Raw genomic sequence first — 20962 nt, 5'->3', positions numbered from 1 at the left:
TTCATGCTCTTCATCTCTACATATTCCCCAGGGGCAAGGGTGTGCTATGAGCTGAGTGATATTTCCACAAAATTCCTATGTTAAAGTCCTAACTCCCAGTGGCCCAGAGCATGACTGTATTTGGAGTTATATAGCTTTTAGAGAGGCAATTAAGTTAAAAATCAGGTCACTAGAGTGGGGCCTAATCTAATCTGAAGAGTGTCCTTATATGAAGAGGAGAGGACATGCAGATATCAGGGATCCTTGTGCCAGAGGGACAACACCGTCAAGAGGCAGGGAGAGGACTGCCATGTGCAAGCCAAGAAGACTCCTCGCAGAAAACCAGGCCTGCTGGCACACTGGTCTTGGACTTCCAGCCTCAAGAGCTGTGAGGATATACATTTCTGTTGTTCAAGCCATCCAATCTGTGGTACTCTGTTATGGGAGCCCTAACAAACTAATAATACAGGATGCCTTCCTTCCCCAAAGTCTGCTGCTAAGTCACTTCAGTTGTGTTCGACCCTGTGCAACCCCACAGATAGCAGCCCACCTGGCTCCTCTGTCCCTGTGATTCTCCAGGCAAGAACACTGGAGTGGGTTGCCACTTCCTTTTCCAATACATGCATGCATGCTAAGTCCCTAAATTCAGGCCCACTGAAACTTTATTATGAAGTTAAATCTCCAGATAAATACACCCAATATGCCATCACCAGAAGAAAATAAAGAGGGAACCTCCCTCACACTCTCAAATGGAGGCAGGTGGGTCACACTGAAGTCAATGTGTTTTCATGCCAGCTTTTACACAAGATCTCTAATTATCAGTGTGCTTTCCACACAGCAACCCTCCTCCACCTCGTCAACATCATTTGCACAACTCTTGGTTCAAGAGCCACTTAAGAAATAAATAACTCATGGCAACTGAAAGCACAATAATTTTCTGTGAGGCATGATGGTCGGGTTTCTAGGTTTATGGTGATTAAAAAATAAAATGCTACTCCTTAAACCTCTTGGCTTCTTTTATAGGGGGGGAAAAAAAAGGCAAAAAGAGACCCAGAAAGAACAATGAAGAGATCAAATCTCTCCTTTGTAATATACACACCCTTCCCAATTCCAGGACTTAAAATTCTATCTTTAAGAAAGAACACTAAACTTTTCCTCCAGAAAAGTCAGCAAAAACGGACATTTCTGGTTCTGTCCCAAGATGGGATGTACTGGATTTGCAAGAAGGACCATGTTCATTCATGAGATGATTAACCTGCAAAAGATTTCTGAAATTTTGCAGAGCTGTTCTTCCCATCTTCACGCAGGCAGCACTGGCTACAAATAAGGGCAGACTGCTTTGCCAGTCACAACATGCGTGAGCAGTATGTCCTTGGGCCAGAGGCTTAATCACATTGAGTCTGTTTCCCAATCTGTAACCCAGGGAGCATACATTCCTTTTACAGAGCTGTTGTAAGAATTACATGGGACAGTCAAGTAAGCAGAGCCCCTAGACATAGTATTTCTCAAAAATCAGGTCCATGGACTCCACGCATCAGACACCAGAGGCTTAATGAAGTCTTGCTGAAGCCTTGGGTCCCACTCTCTGTCACTAGACCAGGTTGGGGTCTGGAAGTCAGTACTCTGAACAAGCATTTTAGCAAGTGGATGAAGGCTGGTGATGTCAACAGGCCATGAGGCCCTGTGAGTCAGGACAGAGGGCAGAAGAAGAGCCCAAGATCAGCAGTCTAGCATCAAGTCAGCAGGCTGCCCACTGTGCTCTCAGCTGGTCCCCTGGTTCCAGATCCAGACTCTAGCCTGAGGCACTAGAATCCCTGTTCTGATTCAAGTTCACCTTTTGTCCTGCTCTGAAGTGATCTTCCTAAAACACAAATCTGGTCAGGCTGCTTTCTGCCCTCCTCTGACTGCCAGAGTTTGCTCTGGCAAGGCTGGTCTCTGAATTCTGGTCAGCTTTGCCTGTTTTGGTCACATGTCAGCCTAAATGTCACCTCCTCCAGGGTGCCCTCCCTAATTGCCTAGCCACTCTCAGTAACATTAACATGTTTTACTTTCCTAGAACCTAATACCTGCTGATACTCTCTTGTTTATGTGACTATCTCCTCCCATGAGAAAGTCAGTGCGTGGAACACAGAAAGAACTCAATAAACGCATACTGAATGGATGAACACGTTAACTAATCATTGGCCTGCAGTGCCAGCCTTGGCAAGGCTCTCACTCTGTATGCTGGAGGCAGAAAAAGTGCATTTTTCCATGCAAGACAACAACTGTGGGACAAAGTTTCAATTACATGATATCTGTGCTCAGGGGAAAGTGTTACAGAAATATAATTTCTGTAAACTGATCCCATTAAAGAAAGCTGGCATTTCAGTCATTCCTATATCTTTACAGTAGCCCATAAAGTGAAATATTCCTTTTCTTTCTTTGCACAACTGAATTTTCCAAAAATTTCACGAGACGCCCTTGAAACAGTTAGCTGTGCATCATTAATGCCAAAATCACCTCACTTACAATTTTCTACTTACCGACACAAATAAAAGTATTGTCAGTCTTTGGAACAAAATATCCCTTAACAAGGGGAAGCAGTAGGATCCAGAGAGTATGGTAGGCCCACTCCTGTTATAACTGTTCTCAGCTCCTTTGGACACTGCGGGACAATGGAGTACAGTCCAAAGGATCCTGTGTGCTGCTCCCAGAAAATGGACGAGCATTCTGACCACAGCATGTCTCGAGAAGAGGCTGTATAAAGAGACCTTTATAAAGAAGCCTATTCGAATGCATTTCTGTCCAACTCCGGGACTCATTAATGTGTAAGGAAAGATTTCCGAGACGCATAGGTGCATTAAGAATAAAAGCCAACTCTGAATAGATGACAGTTCCATTTTAGTACCAGCTTCCCCTCTCCCTCTAATTCAGAGAAATTACATTCTATACAATAGTTTTCCAGCAAAGACCCTGCCGCCCATCTTTCTCGTAAAGGAAAGGCAAAGTGCAAGTCTCCACTTGGGAACTTTAATAGGTTCTCCTGCGTGTGTGATTGTGGGGAGTGAGTTGCAAGTGAACTAGCAGCAGATGAGGCAGGAGGGCGCCCAGTTTCGGTTTACAGAGTTACACAGAGGAAAAAAGAAAACAGCTGGTTGCAAGGCTGGAAGCGAAAGTTCTGAAAGGAAATCAGGCCCCTGGGTGCCAGCCTCATGAGGAGATAAGCGCAGGCTTCACCCAAAATGGTTTCTGGCCTGCGGAGGCCATGCGGCCACCAGGATATACTAATGAGAACACGGTTTCAGGGGGAGAAGTCGTCACATCAGCTGGGTGTGTGCAGCTGCCCCGTATAGACATCCACACCCTGAGCTGAAACCCAGCATAAACCGGGGATGTTGCTATTGTTTAGTCTCTTCCTGTCCTTTTGTTAAAAGCAGTATTTTTCAAACTATAGTTGATTTACAATGTTGTGTTAATTTCTTAATTTTTACTATACATCAAAGTGATTTAGTTAAACACACACATATTATATGTATGCATGCTGCTAAGTTGCTTCATTCGTGTCCGACTCTTTGCAATCCCATGGATTATAGCCCACCAGGCTCCTCTGCCCATAGGATTCTCCAGGCAAGAATACTGCAGTGGGTTGCCATTGCCTTCTCCAGTATGTACATATATGTACACACACATAAACACACACATCCTTTCTAAATACTCTTTTCCATTATGATTTATCACAGGATATTGAACATTGTTCCCTGTGCTATACAGTAGGACCTTGTTGTTCATCCATTCTAAATATAAAAGCCTTTAACTGCTCACCCAACTTCTCACTCCATTTCCCCCCAACTCTTCCCCCCTGGCAACCAAACTTCCCTGCTGGTCCTTCTAGTGATTCGATGGCTTGTTACTAATAACAATAAACAGGTGTTGCCGCCTCTACACAGGTGGTTCTCAATGATGGCTACATCACTTAGGGGAACTTTCAAGCACCAGCCTGGCAAAGCTGCACCCTCCCCCTGGCACTCCCCCCGACCACAGTATGGTAATCGGTAATCACAATTACTAGAGGCGAGCCCTGGACATCACCAAGGACTAAATCTCTCCAGGTTGTTAGTCACTCAGTTGTGTCTGACTCTTTGTGACCCCATGGACTGTAGCCCGCCAGGCTCCTCTGTCCATGGGGATTCTCCAGGCAAGAATACTGGAGTGGGTTGCCATGCACTTCTCCAGGGGATCTTCCCAACCCAGGGATCGAACCAGGTCTCCCACACTGCAGGTGAATTCCGCAGGCGATGCTTTTTGCAGTCAGCGTGGAGAACCACTGCTCTAAAAGCCGCAGGAGAGAGGGAGAGAGAGACATAAGAGGGATCAGAGGGTCCACTCCAACAGAAGGGGGCAGCATCCTCACAGCACAAAGAAGGCGGGGGGCATATTTAAACAAGAAGATGTAGCAGTAACAAGGTGGGGCCCTTGTGTGCTGTCAGCCCTTTGATAACAGGAAATGTGGTAACAGCAAGCAATGTTTGAAAACTCAAGAAAGGAAGACGCCTGGCACGAGAAGACAAACTTGTCCTGGCTAACCAAGACAGAACAAGTGGGGCTATTTAAAGCTGGGAGATAAGAGAGAAAACGAACATTGGGAAGAGGTTGTAAAACCTGTGAGGAAAGTGTTGGCTGAAGCTGGAGAAGGAGGTGTCAACTAAGATGCTCCAGAAAGAAATCTACGCTAGAAGAGGCGGGGTGCGCACTTCCACTGCCAAACAGTAATGACTCAATACCTGTACACATGGATGGTTCCCCTTTAGACAGAAATTTTGGTGTCACCCTTGAAGCAATTAAGAACTATAAAAAAAGAAAGAAAGAAAGAAAGAGGCAGCAAATTACAGCATGTATGCAAGTGCCCACTAACTTTGGCTCACGTTGCTCTTTAAGAACTTAGTACTGCCTTGATGATGTTTTGAGCCTTAGAAAAGCAAAATTCTTGGATGTCCCTATAAACGTGCAGTTTTTCGCTAATGCAAGTCTATACCCTCTTTTTTTTCTCATTTGCAGAAATGGAGTTCCCTTGTTTGTAAATGGGTCCCACAGTCTAGAGTACAATTCTGTTTAAGTAACACCGCTGGAAGGGCATGCTTGCTCACATGCCACAAAAGCAAATGTACATGTTGATCAAAATACTCAATGCTCATTCTACAGCTCATTCTACAGGTGAAGGCCAGCTAAAACCCACTGCCATCTCAGTTACAATTTCACAACTGGAATCTGGAAATTAACAGAGATGTGAAATTTATGATTAAAAGACTAACAAGGTTTGCTAAATGCCATTAGGCAAATACATAAGATGATTATGCAGGATTTTAAGCATTCTGGAACAAGTCTGAAATATCTTGCTTTAATGGGTATCCTCCTTCTAAGTTGTGATCCCAGTAAAGACCCTTATGTCGTTTTCTTTCTGTCTTCCTTTATTAGATTCTAAATATCTTCAAGAGAACTGACTCCAGTGGATTCCCTACCTGGGCTTTTCTCTTCTCCTTTAGGCGTTCAGTCTCACAGCCCACGATTTTGTGACAGGTGTGATGGTTACCAAGCATGAGTCTGGGGTTGCTGCAGTGATGTCTACCATTGTTACATTTGGATTTTCTTCAAGGCCATCTTTTCTGACCCTTAAAAGCTATCTTCATCATCTGGGACCCTGGACCTGGTGGAGGAGGGGCTGGGCTAGATGAACATGGCTACAATCCAGGCCTAAAGCAGGGAGGTGAAACCACAGACATAAGAGAATGTGGGTCTGGCTGGCCATAACACATCCATACCTGGCCCTCATCCACTGAAACTGAACAGCTAATCTGGCATTTTGTCAAGTCTGATGGGAAGTTAATGATGTGAAAGAAAGACAAGTATACCCATGGCTAAGCTGTATGAAGCATGTATGTGGCAGAGGAGATGTTGGGGGCGGGGCTGAAGGAGGATGGGACAATTATTTTTGAGTGTAATATCCTGGACAGGTTCACAAACCTTTAGCCACAATTTTAAAATGCAAAATTTTGTGAAAACAGAGTGTCTTTGTTATTTTGCTACTAAATGAATTTGTTCCAAACCCTGACCTGAGCTGACAAGTCTTTTTCTGTCCAACTAAATGAGAATATTCATCTACTTTGCTGTAGAAATGGTTGTGTCTCCCGTATGCCACGGGAGTATTACCTAACCTATAGGATGCAAACTGCATTCCCTTTCTGAAAGCTGGATGGATTCTAAAAGACATTTGGCCCCAGAGTGTCAGGCTAAAGAACTGCTGACCTGCATACAACTCCCCAGACAGGTGAGTTCTCCAGATTTAAGCCTTGTATTATTTTCCCACATCATGCAGGTGTTTACCAGACCTCAGCTTTTCAATGATTTCTACAATATTATTTTAGTGGACACATTTACAGGGAACTAAACAGGACAAAGCTAAGAAACAGGCATACCATGTATGATTTCAGATATGCTGCCTTAAACACATGCGCTCATCTTTTCCTCTGTCACCTTTTTCACTGTCTAAGTCTGGGAGTTCTGACACTGAGCATCCCCAGTCTGGGCCATAGCAGGTGTACTATGCAGGTAGTATGAAAAACATAATGCTGATTTTCAAAAAGAAGCTATCAAACTGTGTTAATTTTTGTAAAAATGTTTAATTCTTTGAAAATTTTATGAAAAAATTAATATTCCGGGGCATCCCTGGTGGTGCAGTGGATAGGAATCCACCTGCCAATGCAGGGGACATGGGTTTGATCCCTGGTCCAGGAAGATCCCAAAAGCCGTGGAGCAATTAAGCCTGTGTGCTACGACTACTGAAGCCTGTATGCCGTAACAAAGACCTGGTGCAACCAAAAGTATCATTAATTAAATAAATTTCAAAAATTAACATTCCAAATAAAATGTCCATAGATATGCCTTTTAGCAAATGGAGACAGAAAGTGAGACAGAGAAGAGAAAAAAGACATAAAGATTAGCTCTTGCCTGGGACTGGCAGTGAGAATGCAGAATGAACACAAAGGGGCACAAGGGATCTTTCTGGGGTGATGGAAAAGCCCTAAAACTAAACTGTGATGGATGTCCCATAACTCTATCAGTTTTCTACAAATCTATGAATTGTACACTTAACATGGGAGAGTTTTATGTCATGTAAATTATACCTCAATGAAGATGTGGAAAAACTAATCCTAAATGTTGGGAGTAATACTGTTTATGTCAACACCTCTTCTTTTGTCCTGATGTTTCAAATTAACACCAGTGCAAACAGGGGAAGAAGGATGCAGTAAATGAGATACATTCCTGATCGTTAAGGGAAAAGGAGAAATTTTGCTCCCAAATGACTAATTTAACATCCAGACAGCAGAGATGAGTTCTTCTAGATATTTCCCCACATTTAGCAAATGAAATTGAAATTATTTCGAGTTTAACATGCCATGTGTGCCTCGCTAATTACAGCATACATCACATCAAACAATAGTATTTTGTTTACCACTCATCCTGCAAAGATGGCGGAAACTCCTGAGGATGATGTCATGGTCTTCCCCACATTTTCAGGACCTAGCAGGTGTTCAATATATGAGTTTATTGACTGGAAGGATCTCTTCATCAGAACCACTGAACACACTTCCATTTGCTTGAACAATATAAAGCAAATTAGAAAGACATTCCCTACTTTGTAGACCAGGGTTTCCCAAGCACAGCACTGTTGACATATTGGCCCCGGTAATTCTTCCCTGTGGAGGAGGGCTGTTTGGTGCACTGTGGGATGTATAACAGCATCCCTGGCTTCTACTCGTTTATTAGATGCCAGCAGTAGCCCTTGCATACCCCTCCCCGCCCCACCGACCCCCACCCTCGCCCAACAGCTATGACAACCGAAATGTCCTCTGGGTGGCAAAGTCACTCTTCCCTGAGAACCACAGCTTTAAACAGAAAGAGTATAATGAAGATCAAATCAAACTGTTGTGTTCACATTTCAGCAGTGCTTTTCATGTTATTACTTCCTAAAGCCAGTGAGAACATCAAAAAGAAAAAGCATATGACTAGCAAATGATAATTCTCTGACCATGGGCCTTGGCATTTTATGGGGAGAAGAAAAGAAGTTCTTTTTAATTTCCTTGTAAGTGTGAAGATGCAAAAGGCTTGTTCTGATCCAAGGCTGACAGTTTTCAGGATACGTGGAGCTGGAAAAATCCCTATGAGAAGGGTCCAAATGTCAAATGGCCTATGGCTGTAAAACAGTATAAAAGCAGCATGCTCTTTGCCAGCACTGGGCTGTTTATTATGAACTGTAGCTAGGGGAACAATTTTGAAAATGCTATTGAATATTTATTAAAAGAAAAGATCTACAATAATGCAGGTCCTGACCAGCTGCTATTAGTAAACCACTCAACCAGTTGGAAAGGTTAAGAACTGTGGTGGCAAAAACCATTAAGTGCAAGTCTGATCCTTTGGCATTTTGTCTTTTCTCAACCACCAGTGCTTAGCAATCCTCTTCCATACACCCTGGCATAAAATCTGAAAAGCTGTTATCCATATTGTATGCTTTAAATGAGTCCCTGAACATTTCAGTTTCGACTCTTACTTTGGAGATATTGGGAATTTCATGCTGATGTTAGATGCTTAAGATGTGTATTTTGGGCAAAATGATTATAATAAAGTACAGCAAAGAAAAAATTATATTACTTGACTGTGTTTTGTTATCAAGATTCATAATACTTTACTGCAAAGCATCATTATTTTTTATTTAGGAAAACAGAGAAATACACTCCTAACCTCAACACTAACAATTTAGGCCCTACTAATGACATCGTTGGTTTCAGCCCCTTCTGGATTTATCAGTCTATCGCATATGAGAAACGGCTATAGCAGACAGTTTAACTGTCAATTCCTAATATCTGAAAAGGAAGCATATCTTTTAAGGTTATGTTTGTAAAAATATTTATATCTCTGCATGTCTATTGGCAAACATGAGTAGGTTTAGGATTCTGAAACATTAAGCATATAATTCCTCAATCTGCTAAGAGAAAGAGCATACACAATATGCAAAAAGCCCTCTATTCAAACAAGCTGTGACTGTATACATAACTATGCTATTCAAATTAGATTACTAATTTAGACATGTTCTATCATGTCAAGTAGACACTAACATAAAAAAAATTCAACAGGAAGAAAAATGAGGTAAGGCAAACTTAATTAGTCTCTTTAGAAAATGAAAACTCCTAGTACATAATATTAAAATACATACTTATGGAAAGATCAGTAGGATTGCAGCTTACTCATCTTGGTGGTGAGTAATAAACACAGTATTGTCAAATCACCTCTACAGGATACTACCTCTGTGCCCTGGATTATCATATTTGCATTTGGATGAAACTGGGACACATGAGGCATGAAATGGCTAAACTAAGTTTCATTTTACCTCGTTTGAATTTTCTCACATATTATCATAAAATGCACTAAAATCACACATAAAATTCAATATTATTTGATATTATTATTTAAATTCTCATATGGCTATATTGTAATTTCTCAACTGCAATGGACTAAGGCTACTATAATACACCACGTGTAATGATAATTACTAGAACTAATATAGTTGCCTAACATTTTTGTAAAACTTAAAAAAATTTATAAGTGTATGGTGATTTTAAAAAATCAGCAGTAATAATAAAGGATCAACCCACCAATGCCACAAATGTATAAGCCCTTTTGGATTCAATTTTTTTCCACTAAAGCTAAAACGTAAAATTGGCACCATGAAGCTTGAAATTGAGATTTAAAGATAAGCACTGGTACCAGCATTTGCTACTTGCTAGAAATTGCTTTTATCTGAAAATTGCTATTTAGCAAGGCCCACAGATATTTTTTATGAAATAAATGTAGCATCATAAACTTTGCAAACAGCTGTAAGATTCCATGAACATTTCATGATTCTAAACATTTCTATATACTAATAGTTAATATCTGCCTTAACAGTAGCAAAATTAGGTAAATTTCTGAATATCTGAAGCTAAAATACAAGTTGTAAAACTAAAATAGGCCCTTTCGATTTATCCTGCATAATTTTACACTGCTTAAGAAAAAGACAAATGCTTTAATGCCTTGGCATTAAAAGGGGAACATGATAGCTGCTTTGGCAAGATAAAGCAAGCTACATCACTTAATGTATTTGGAGAATTCAGGAATGATATTATAAAAGGAAAACCAATAGTTTAAACTTAATTTGACTGAATTATATCACACACACACACACACACTTTTCACCTACAAAGGCCATTTTAACAATTGAAAAACAAATTTCCATTATACCAGACAGCAAGTTTAACTACAACAGTTTTACAGTTTAAAATGTTGAATGCTTTTCTTTTTAAACTTAGTTGCTTTTTAAGATAATGAAAGAAAAAGATGTTTGTCTCTAAAAAAAGCTTTCGCCCAGTTGGATTTGATTGCATACATTTGCATAAAGAATCTGTGGTCCATCAAATATAAAGACTGCAATCAATATAGCTTCCACTATTGGTGCTTTGAGCAGACTAATGGAAAAAAAAAACCTCTTAAAATTTTTTTAAAGTAGCTACCCCCTAATTTTTCTTTAGTAGCTAGTCATGAAGACACAAGCAACATAATGGAGTGGCAAGAAGCCAAAATTTGAAGTCAGAATGCCTTATTTGGGGTCCTAGGAGCTCTACCATTTATTACTTGTTATCTCCCCACAGTCACCTCAGTTCCCTCATCTCTGCAATGGGAATAATTCCACTTTTAGGTCAAAATGAAAGGAGCAAGGACTGATATGCATGATATTAACTAAAACACATGGTAATTATTTTCATCATCCCCTCAATACTCCAGCTTGTCTATGACTTAATGTTGCCTGTTTCTTACAAGGCAAGTGAAAATTACAGGAAACTGTACCTACTATAGGAGAAGGCAATGGCACCCACTCCAGTACTCTTGCCTGGAAAATCCCATGGACGGAGGAGCCTGGTGGGCTACAGTCTATGGGGTCGCTGGGAGTAGGACACGACTGAGTGACTTCACTTTCACTTTTCACTTTCATGCATTGGAGAAGGAAATGGCAACACACTCCAGTGTTCTTGCCTGGAGAATCCCAGAGACGGGGGAGCCTGGTGGGCTGCTGTCTATGGGGTCGCACAGAGTCGGACACAACTAAAGCGACTTAGCAGCAGTACCTAATATATATCAAATAATCCAGTGAGCCAAAAGGCTCATTAATAACTCTAACGAGATTGGTTCAAAGGTCCAACCCTCCAAAGATGCTGTAGCCATGAGAAAAACTTATTTTTGTAAACTATCAAATGATGGGTCATCATCACTGTCCCTTTCGGCGTGCTTATCCATGGGCATGACGAGACGTGCCTATTATGAGAACCAAGAATTTTATGTGCCGAGAAAGTAATTCTTTCATTCTTCCCACTTTCCCAAGTGCCCATGTCCTGCTGTTAATGAAGGAGAAAAATGGATGAAAAGGGAAAACAAGAAATGACAATTCTATGCTATAAGCAGCTTAAGATCGAAGATCGTGCTTTATTCATGATTTTATTTCTTATTTCTTTCCTTTACCCCACTCCCCATCCCTTTTCCACATAGTAGGTTCTTAATACTTCTTCACAAGCCTTGAAAGCTGTATGAGACACAGTCACTGTCCTGTGTGTAGTTACAAGCGCATTAACAGTCAGACTGTTCCTCTGCTCTCTGCCTTTTCTTTGTATTTCACTCCTTTTGTCACTTGGCTCCCATTCCATCAAGCACCTCATTCCACTTTGCCTCTGGCTTCTACCACATTGTGTCCAAGCACTTGTAGATAACTTTTCTCACTTAATCTTACTATCCCCCCATCTCCTTTCCCTCTGCCTGCCACCTTGGCCTTCAGGCTCCTTGGAAAAGCTATGCCAAACTGAGACAGCCTATTAAAAAGCAGAGACATTACTTTGCCAACAAAGGTCCATCTAGTCAAAGCTATGGTTTTTAAAGTAGTCATGTATGGATGTGAGAGCTGGACCATAAAGAAGGCTGAACTCTGAAGAATTGATGCTTTGCACTGTGGTGTTGGAGAAGACTCTTGAGAGTCCCTTGGACCACAAGGAGATCAAGCCAGTCAATCCTAAAGGAAATCAATCCTAAATACTCATTGGAAGGACTGATGCTGAAGCTGAAGCTCCAATACTTTGGCCACCTGATGTGAAGAGCTGACTCATTAGAAAAGACCCTGATGCTGGGAAAGATTGAAGGCAGGAAGAGAAGGGAATGATGGAGGATGAGATGGTTAGATGGCATCACTGACTCAATGAGCATGAGTGTGAGCAAGCTCTGGGAGATACTGAAGGACAGGGAAGCTTGGCGAGCTGCAGTCCATGGGGTTGCAAAGAGTCAGATACGACTGAGCAACTGAACAATAACAACAACACACCTTCTCAGTCAGATTATAACCTCAACAACTCCAAATACACAGAAGATTTGAAAACCTGTATCTCCAGCTGAGCCTCTGTCTTAAATTCTAGAACCACAGGCCTGTGCAACTGTCAACAGAATCCCAAGCCCCGGATGTTGCGCTGGTCCCCTGTATTATTACACAAATCCACACCTGAATGCATTATCACCCACTACAAACCACGTCATCCTTTGTATTCACTATCAAGACTTTCGTATTCACTATCAAGAACAAATCTGTCCTTTCAGTCACTCAAGCCAGAGCTCTGGGAGTCATCCCTAAAGTCCCCACCCCTTCCTGCTTCTCTTCTCCTTCTCTGTCCCTCCCACCTCCCCATCAGTCTGAGTTCAGACCTTAAATCCATACTAGGATTCAACAGCTTTTGCACACAACTGCTCTTTTCCACATGGCCATCATCACATCCCATCCATTCTCTACAACACACCAGACTGATCCTTGTAAAACAACGACCTGAAATGCTCAAATTCATCTGGACCAAATACGGCCTACAAGACCTTTTCCAAAGTGGCTCCAGCCTCCACTCTCCGTTTCCAGCCCCACCTACTGCCCCTCACGTGCACCTGCCACAGGGAAAAACCAGCTGTCTCATAGACACGCCACACTCTTTGGCGTCTTCACTGCACCGTTCTCCCTGGTCTCTCTGCTCAGAAAGATTTTTGCCATCCCACTCCTATCCTCAGCTGCCTGGTCCCTTCCAACTCACTCATTCAGACTAAGACCCTGCCCTATTCCCTAGGGGTAAGTCATCTCTTTGGAGTCAGGTACCCCAATAGAGCCCAGCATCTTTTATATACTGGTTAAAACTGGAGTTAAGCATCATTTCCCCTCCCAAGACTGAGAGTTTTGAGAGATGTGAAAGGAATCCTCTTACGTCTGAGGTTTCATTATCTAACACTATGCCTTGTATATCAATATATATCTGGTGAATGCATAAATGAGTAAAAACCAGTGCAATTAAGTTTGACTCAAACACTGCCAAGCTGCTAGTGGCTGATTATGTGTGAATGAGAGGCTCACAGCTCTTTTTAAAAGAGGTCACGGAAAATATCATAAGGCCACTCTGGCTGCAATTCCCAAGTGTTGAATACAGAAGTCGCGGTGTTCCCCTGTGTGGCCATGTTACAGACTGGCTCTTTTACAGTTTTTTTTTTTTTTTTTTTTGTCTTGTGTGGTTTTATTGCCTGTGATCTATAACATGCAGTACTACAACATTAAAGTCTCCCAAAAGCTTCAGCAAGTTCATCCACATGGGGGTGATGGAAAAGTGAGTACGGGTCAGGGTGAAAGGCCAGAGTGAGTGGAAGCAACATTAACAGCAATGAACTGAGTCACAAATACCTCAAGACCTGAACCTCAACGACCCATGTGAATGCCCTTTATTCCTTAGGGAACAAATTCACAGGAGAGCTTCCATATGCAACCCTGGAGCTCCCTGAAGACTGAAATAACAGATGTAGCAGTGTTGACTAGTCCCAGCTTTTGGTCCTTTTAGAAAATCAACTGAAGTTGATCACTTACAAATGAACACTAGAACAAAAGATGCAGGGACTGGGTCCTATGAAATTAAACCAAAGTACAAAGCTACTGTTGGTCAAATAAAACACTTGAAAAAAAAAAAACTTGCCTACCCCATGAGGTTCACAGGGTTTCAAGCGCTCTGCAGTTTAGTAGGCACGCACCCCAATCAGGCCAAGCTTCCCTGTCCTCTACCATAAAACCCACACGTAGAAAATTTAATTTTTCTTAAGTTTTTAATTACTCACGGACTTGAAAATTATACAGTCCTATAAAACCAAGAAGGGGGAGTAGGTTAGACATTAACATACCAAATATTATAACAATGACAACAAATATAGTAACTCAAAACCCAAGGGATATGAAGAACTTTTAAATGGATTTTTAATTTTTTAAATGGATTTAAAAAATTGTTTTATTTGGGGGAAAAAAAATGCTCCTTACAAAAGTGTCGCTGCAAATTACAGAGACTCTGCAACAAATACTGGCTCCAGTGTGAAATCATGAGAAAATAGAGGAGGTGCCGTTCATGGTAAAGGGTTTTGAAAATACTGGACATTGGTTTTAAATTCTGCCCTTTCCCGCTGCACTTCGAGTGCAGTTAGAAAGACTAGGATGCAGACACAGAAGATATGACACAATGGTCATTTTCTGAGACAACCTGCTTGCACCTTACTTGTGAGACACACATGTTCATTGACTTAAAAACCACAGTCTCACTGTGACACATGACATCCCTACAGTAATGTTCACTGCTGATTAAATAAATTTTTGATTTACTTTTTTAGAAATCACCTGGGAAAATCTCAGGTTGTTCTTTCTTGGGTGAGAATGATGCAGCTGCTACTGCTAAGTCGCTTCAGTCGTGTCTGACTCTGTGCGACCCCATAGACGGCAGCCCACCAGGCACCCCCGTCCCTGGGATTCTCCAGGCAAGAACACTGGAATGGGTTGCCATTTCCTTCTCCAATGCATGAAAGTGAAAAGTGAAAGTGAAGTCCCTCAGTTGTGCCCGACTCTTAGCGACCCCACGGACTGCGGCCTACCAGGCTCCTCTGCCCATGGGATTTTCCAGGCAAGAGGACTGGAGTGGGTGCCATTGCCTTCTCCGAATGATAACTATGTGACATCAAACACAGATAAAGTTTGCAAGCTTCTTCACTGCGTCCCGTTATCAGTGGATGGCTGTATGCTTCCTATTTCACAATGCTAACATGTGGGTTTCTTTTCTGAGATCACTGAATGAAACTAAGCTTTAAACTCTTCCTCCACAAAGATCTAGAAGACCGTGCACACAAACCTTCAACCATCCCTTCAGTTCTCTCCCAGGGTCACTGTGGGGATGGAGTGAGACTGAATAGGATTATTTCAAGAAGCACAATACAAGACATCTATGCAACAAAGCTGGACAATATGAAGGCTCCCAAATTACGCAGTAGAACACTAGGCCTCAGAGACTCCCGGGATCCACTCCCGGGTCTGAAACTCACTAATGTGCTTTTGGACAAGCGCGCTGATCTTTCTGCTTGTGCAAAAAATGATAACAAAGTAACTGCATAAGGTCATTGTGGGGATTCAAGTAAATCATGTATGTAGTTCCTAGCACGGCAGCCAGCACACATAAAGGTTCTGTGTTAGCTATTCATTCCATCCAGTAAGGATGTGGCAGACAAATCATGGAGCTGTCTGTTCCCACAATCACCCCCACCCTCAAATTCAGCAGCATCCCAGCCTTGAGGGGCTGTCTCTACCACGTTGCACACACACTGTTTATCTGGAGAACTGGTATCACCTTCCACGTGTTTCTCCCAGATGTCTGAGGCCAGAGCTTTAGAAATACAATCAGCCCCCAACTCTCCATGCCAACAAGGAAGATAATTCAAAACAGGAGAGATGATTGGGAAGAGTAAATGGTCTTCATTCATTTTATTCATACCATAATTAGCCTGCATTTCTGGTACTTATATCTTCTGACAGCTGGATGTTGGAAGAAAGTTGTCTGGAAACAGAGGTGGTCACAGACAAGCCAACAAACAGTTAACAGGGACAAGAAATAACACTATGCAAACTCTAAAGAATTAGTTGAAAGTAACTTCTGGCCCCAACTTGAGTCACAGAAGTGACTGAGGAAGACTTGTATTATCAAATCACCCAGAGCAGAGGAATCTGAAATGTAAAAGCACTTGAAAGAGTAAAGGGAATATTTGTGCTCTGGCAGGAGGGCTAAAACTGAAGCAGAAGATATTTCAGAGGAGGTGGAAAGACTCAGCTGATGGCAAGGACCCTTTCTGACACCCTCCTGGAACCTTGCACCCACGGACTTTTAAATTTTTTAATTGAGATATAATTAACATGCAAAAATCATATTAATTTTAGGGATACGACATAATGAATCAACATTTGTATATATTACAAAATGGTCGAGATGAGTCTAGTTAACATCCATCACCAAACATAGTTAAAAATAATCTCATATGAGAACTTTTAAAATCTACTCTCTTAGCAACTTTCAAATAGGCAATACAGTATTATTAACCTTAATCACTATGCTGTGCAGAGAATTTTTTATTCAAAAAAGCCAAGGCAGAATATCTGTCTTGAAGCACCTTTCAGTAGCAGGTTTAATTAAATATTAAATCAGTCTGTAAGCTGCCTGTGGCCTATGTGCCCATGATAGCAATTACATTTTAATATCTAGAAAATGAGTTAATATTTACCAAGGGCCAGAATACTATGTAGATCTGGATGATATTCTAAGGAAGCCACAGGAAAAAAAGTAACTTTTCAATCATTCTCAACTTTTAGAAGTCAAATAAGATGCTCAACAGGCTGTGGACCAGAGTTTTAACAAAGCGCAGTCCACCAGTCCATGGGCAATAGGTTCTAGGACCCCCGAGGATACAAAATCAGTGGATGCTCAAGTTCTTTACATAAAATAGCATTATACCTGCATATAACCTTAAAGTACATTCCCTCACATACTTCGTCGCTAGATCTCTTATAACACCTAATACAATCTAAATGCCACGTTAACATAAATATGTAAATGCTATATAAATAGCTGCTGGAGCAAAGTAAGTTCAAAGTAAGTTCTTGGAACTTTCTGGAATTTTAAAAAATATATTTTCAACCCATGGTCAGTTTGGATACAGAAGGCCGACTGGACAGCTCACACATGACCCCTGAAACTGCTTCCGACCACACTGTACTAAGGCCCAGAGGAAGCATGCTTATTTAACATGAAATATAAATTATTGCCATTTCTGAACAAACAGTACAATGTGCAGCAAAGTGTGTGCTCGCTCTCTCTCTGCCCCAGGGGTACTCTCCAGCTAGGACTGAACTCATGCTCACAGATGACGCCAATTGCAGATGAATGACCTGCTTGTGGTGGTTCACTAGGCTGTGTGGATCCCGCAACTTCATCAGCAGGCAGCAAACAAACCCGGGAGGGGCGGCCTCCAGCAGGAACCCAGGAACCTCAACACACCACTCTCTTTCTCAATTCTCTGAATATATGAGTGTGAAAGGAAAAAGCAATGGAATCCACTTCAAACCAAAGGATAAAACCCATTTCACCTGCTGGTATCTCTACCGTGTGCTAAGACAGACAAGCCTTTTAATGATAATTATGAGAATAATAACAGCTCCCAGTCATGGAGAACTATGCTGTGAGTTAAGCACTCTGCATACGTTACAGCTTAATGTAAATTTCCTCATCTGTAAGTGAAAGATAAGAACAAACCTATTTTATTATGTTATTATGAGGATTCCAGAAGAAGAGAAGAGAAAAGCACTCTGGAAGTTGAGACAGCAGGGCCAAAAAGGATAGGTTTGACACAGACAGACATGGGTTAAAAGCCCAAATGTGATTTCTATGATTTGATCTTGCTGAGTTCCAGTTTCCTCTTCTCCAAAGTGGAGATGAAGCCACCACCTTGAAAAGGAATCGAAAGAGACGATTGGTCAAATACCAGCTGGTGTCTACATTACCAGGAGGTGTTCAATAAATGCTTATACCCTGTATCCTATGATACATGCGAACAGCTTCTGTTAACCTCTGTCTGCAGTCATTCAATCATTCAATGTCAAGAGTATCCACAGAAGCACTTCCTTTAGTAACAGTGATAATTTTACCCAGTTTAATTAAGTCAGACACTGGTTTAACAGCTTTACATCTATGAACTCATTTAATCATCATCACAATCCAGGGAGGCAGGTACTGTAATCCCCATCTTACAGACAAACACACTCAGGCACAGAGTTCAGGTAGCATGCCCAGGCTCAAAGAGATGGTACCTGAGTTAGCAGCAAGTCTCCCTAGCCTGTCCTCCTAACCTTGATGTGACAGAGTATATGGGGGTCAACATGTTTGAGCTGCTATACTTGGATATATATCTTGAGATAAGCAATGGATGCTGTCGCCACCAACTACAATGTGTTGAATAACTTATCAACTTCTGAAATAACATTTTGTGTATTTTCTTAGAATTCCTTAAAATACTATGATTTTAAATGAGATGTCTTTTAAATGAGATGCCTATAACTAGTTCATCTTGTTCCATGTGCCAGAATACTATAAATAAATGTGCTTCTTTTTCTAAGGAGCACCTAAATAAATCTCACATTAAACTACAATCCTGAGTTTTGCAACACAAGTCTAAATCAAAAGAAGATACATTAGGGCAGTCTGAATGTTATCTGTTTTATTAAACTAATGACTTCCATACCAAAAAAATCTGAATATTCTCCTTATTGCTAATATTCATGTCTTCACAGTCATAGCAGTACTGTATGGTATTTCAAACTATCCTTTTACAAATTTAATCAACTCAAATATTAAACATCAATGATGATAATCTATTTCTCTGCTTAAGAGGAATCTCTGGGGGAACAGATGAGAGAGAAAGGTTAAAGAATTCTAGAATTCTATCCTTCAAAGTAGGACAGGGCACCTACCTATAAATCATGCTCTTTGTTTATTAAGATAATTAAGCCTAACACTACACTTAACTTACAGACTCAACAATTGTCTGGCATGAACAATTTCCACTTTTTCTAAAACAAAGGGGATGTGTTCAAAGGGGTCCTCTGCAAGCTCCCTGTACAATGCATGCTATTTTAAAACATGATTTATGTGTCTAATTCCTGGAGCTGCCTTGAAAAATATACTGGGTTTTTCCTTGCATGCACCTTATTAGGAGAAGACACTCCAATCTGAAGAGTGCACTCTGTTTCAGACTGCAGGGCGCTATATCATGTCAGCATTTTCATTAAATACGTTCAAGCTGGACCTTAAACAAATGGAAAGGAGAATCACAGCTGCAGCCACTGCAGAGAGACACACTTATCTGGCCAGGAGGCTTACATAAGAGGTGCAGGACAGTCAGGGTGAAACCGAAGTGTCATCATCTGAACACGACTGCTTTGAGATTTGCTCACATTCTTCACATAAATGGAATCACATAACACTGAGCGGTTTTCTCATTTTATTTGCCTTATAGCACAAAACTGTAGGTTGACATATTAAGTTGTTTTCCCCTAAAGGATTGGGCTCTAATTAGGGAAACGTTGGGAACTTCTGCCTAGAGGGTAAGTGGGATGCGCGGGAAGCCTGGAGGCCGGAGAAGGAATGATTTAGCCTCCATCCCTGAAGACCTAGCGCATCCAGGAATATTACTGGAGTCACTCCCCTGAGGACCTGGGACGGAGGTGACAAGAAACCCCTACCTCCTGTGCGCGGGCGCGCGCGCACACACACACACACACACAGTCAAGGAGCTCGGAATGAGCAATCAGCAGCAGGCGAAATGCCCTCGGAGCACCTGTCCTCTCACAGCACATTTCCAACTGGCACGTTCAGCAGAGACTGGAGCCAGCCCGCCAGGGACGGCTGCCTCTCCCCGCGTACCCTGTCCGCGGCTTCGCTTTCTCAACTCCCCAAGCTGGAGCCCCGCTAACAAAAGGTGCTTCCCACGACGTGAAGATAATAAAAACAAACCTCCCCTTCCCGCGGCGCAACCCTCCAACTTTAGAAACTACAGTCAACTTACTGGGATGCAGGCGACAGGGAGCCTTCAAGGGGGACCGCGCTCCGGCTGCGCAGAGCCCCGCTGGCCCCGCACTGCCCCGGCGGCTGCGGCGGGTGCGGGGCGAGGCGCTGCCGTTCTGCACCAGCCGCCTCAGCTCCGCGGTGCCCGGAGCCCGGCACTCGCTGGGACGCACCGCCTGGCGGCAGCGGCGACAACGAAAACTACACGGGTCCGCGTGGTCCCGAGCGCTGCCGCAGCCGCCCGCCCCGGAGCGCAGCGCTCCGAGCCCCTGGTGCGTGTCTCCGGCTCCGAGGGAATCGCGGCTCTACAAGAAAGGCGGCCGGGGAAAAGGCGAGGCGTTGCTGCCCGGAGAGCCGCCAGCCCGCTCCCAAGCGGTCGGTCACATCGCGGGCGCGGCGGGAAGCGAGCCGGCGAGCATGCACCGCAGTTCGCACTCGCAGCCGCGCCACGGAGAATGACAAGCTCCGAGGCGGTGCAGCCGTGCGGGGCGCGGGGTGCCACTGCGCATGAGCCCGGCTGGCTGCGGCACGTCACGGGGGGGGCGGGACGAGGAGGGGTGGGAGGGACGAGAAGGGGCGGGGAGGGGGTGAGCCGGGCGGGGCCGGGTGGGAGAGAGACGCCCAGCTACCCTGCCGGAAGGTACAGGAAGTCTGCCGCCTGGGGTTCTGCGAACCTAAAGCTGTTGCTCCAGAGTCCATTGTCCCTTAAAAACTAATGTTTACTCTAAGTGATCCTCTAGGGCTCTGAGCAAACCTACAAAAGTCAGTTTAACTCATGTTATGGTTTAACCTTAAGGAGCTGGGATTTAGGGGACAGTGTACCTTGGCTGTACATTAAAATAACTTACTGAGCTAATAGGAGCCCTTTTGCCCCGGCCGCACCCCAGAATCCAGAATAGAACGTACGTGAGAATCTCCGGTTGGGGCCCAGCTATTATTAGGCTGTA

The 20962-nt window shown here is 42.8% G+C and overlaps 1 protein-coding gene across 2 annotated transcripts in view; it reads right to left on the bottom strand.

Moving 5' to 3' along the window:
* Window positions 1-20098, bottom strand: part of PAG1 (phosphoprotein membrane anchor with glycosphingolipid microdomains 1) — a 159177-nt gene extending 139079 nt beyond the window's left edge. Inside the window, exon 1 of one of the 2 annotated variants that reach the window (XM_005689126.3) lies at window positions 20017-20098. The gene's annotated coding sequence lies outside the window, so the exon portion shown is untranslated. The remainder of the gene's footprint in view (window positions 1-20016) is intronic. The other variant, XM_013969305.2, reaches the window with a different exon arrangement.

The sequence above is a fragment of the Capra hircus genome, chromosome 14 (genome assembly GCF_001704415.2).
Source record: "Capra hircus breed San Clemente chromosome 14, ASM170441v1, whole genome shotgun sequence".
NCBI lineage: Eukaryota > Metazoa > Chordata > Mammalia > Artiodactyla > Bovidae > Capra > Capra hircus.
This window is presented reverse-complemented; position numbering and strand designations above follow the sequence as displayed.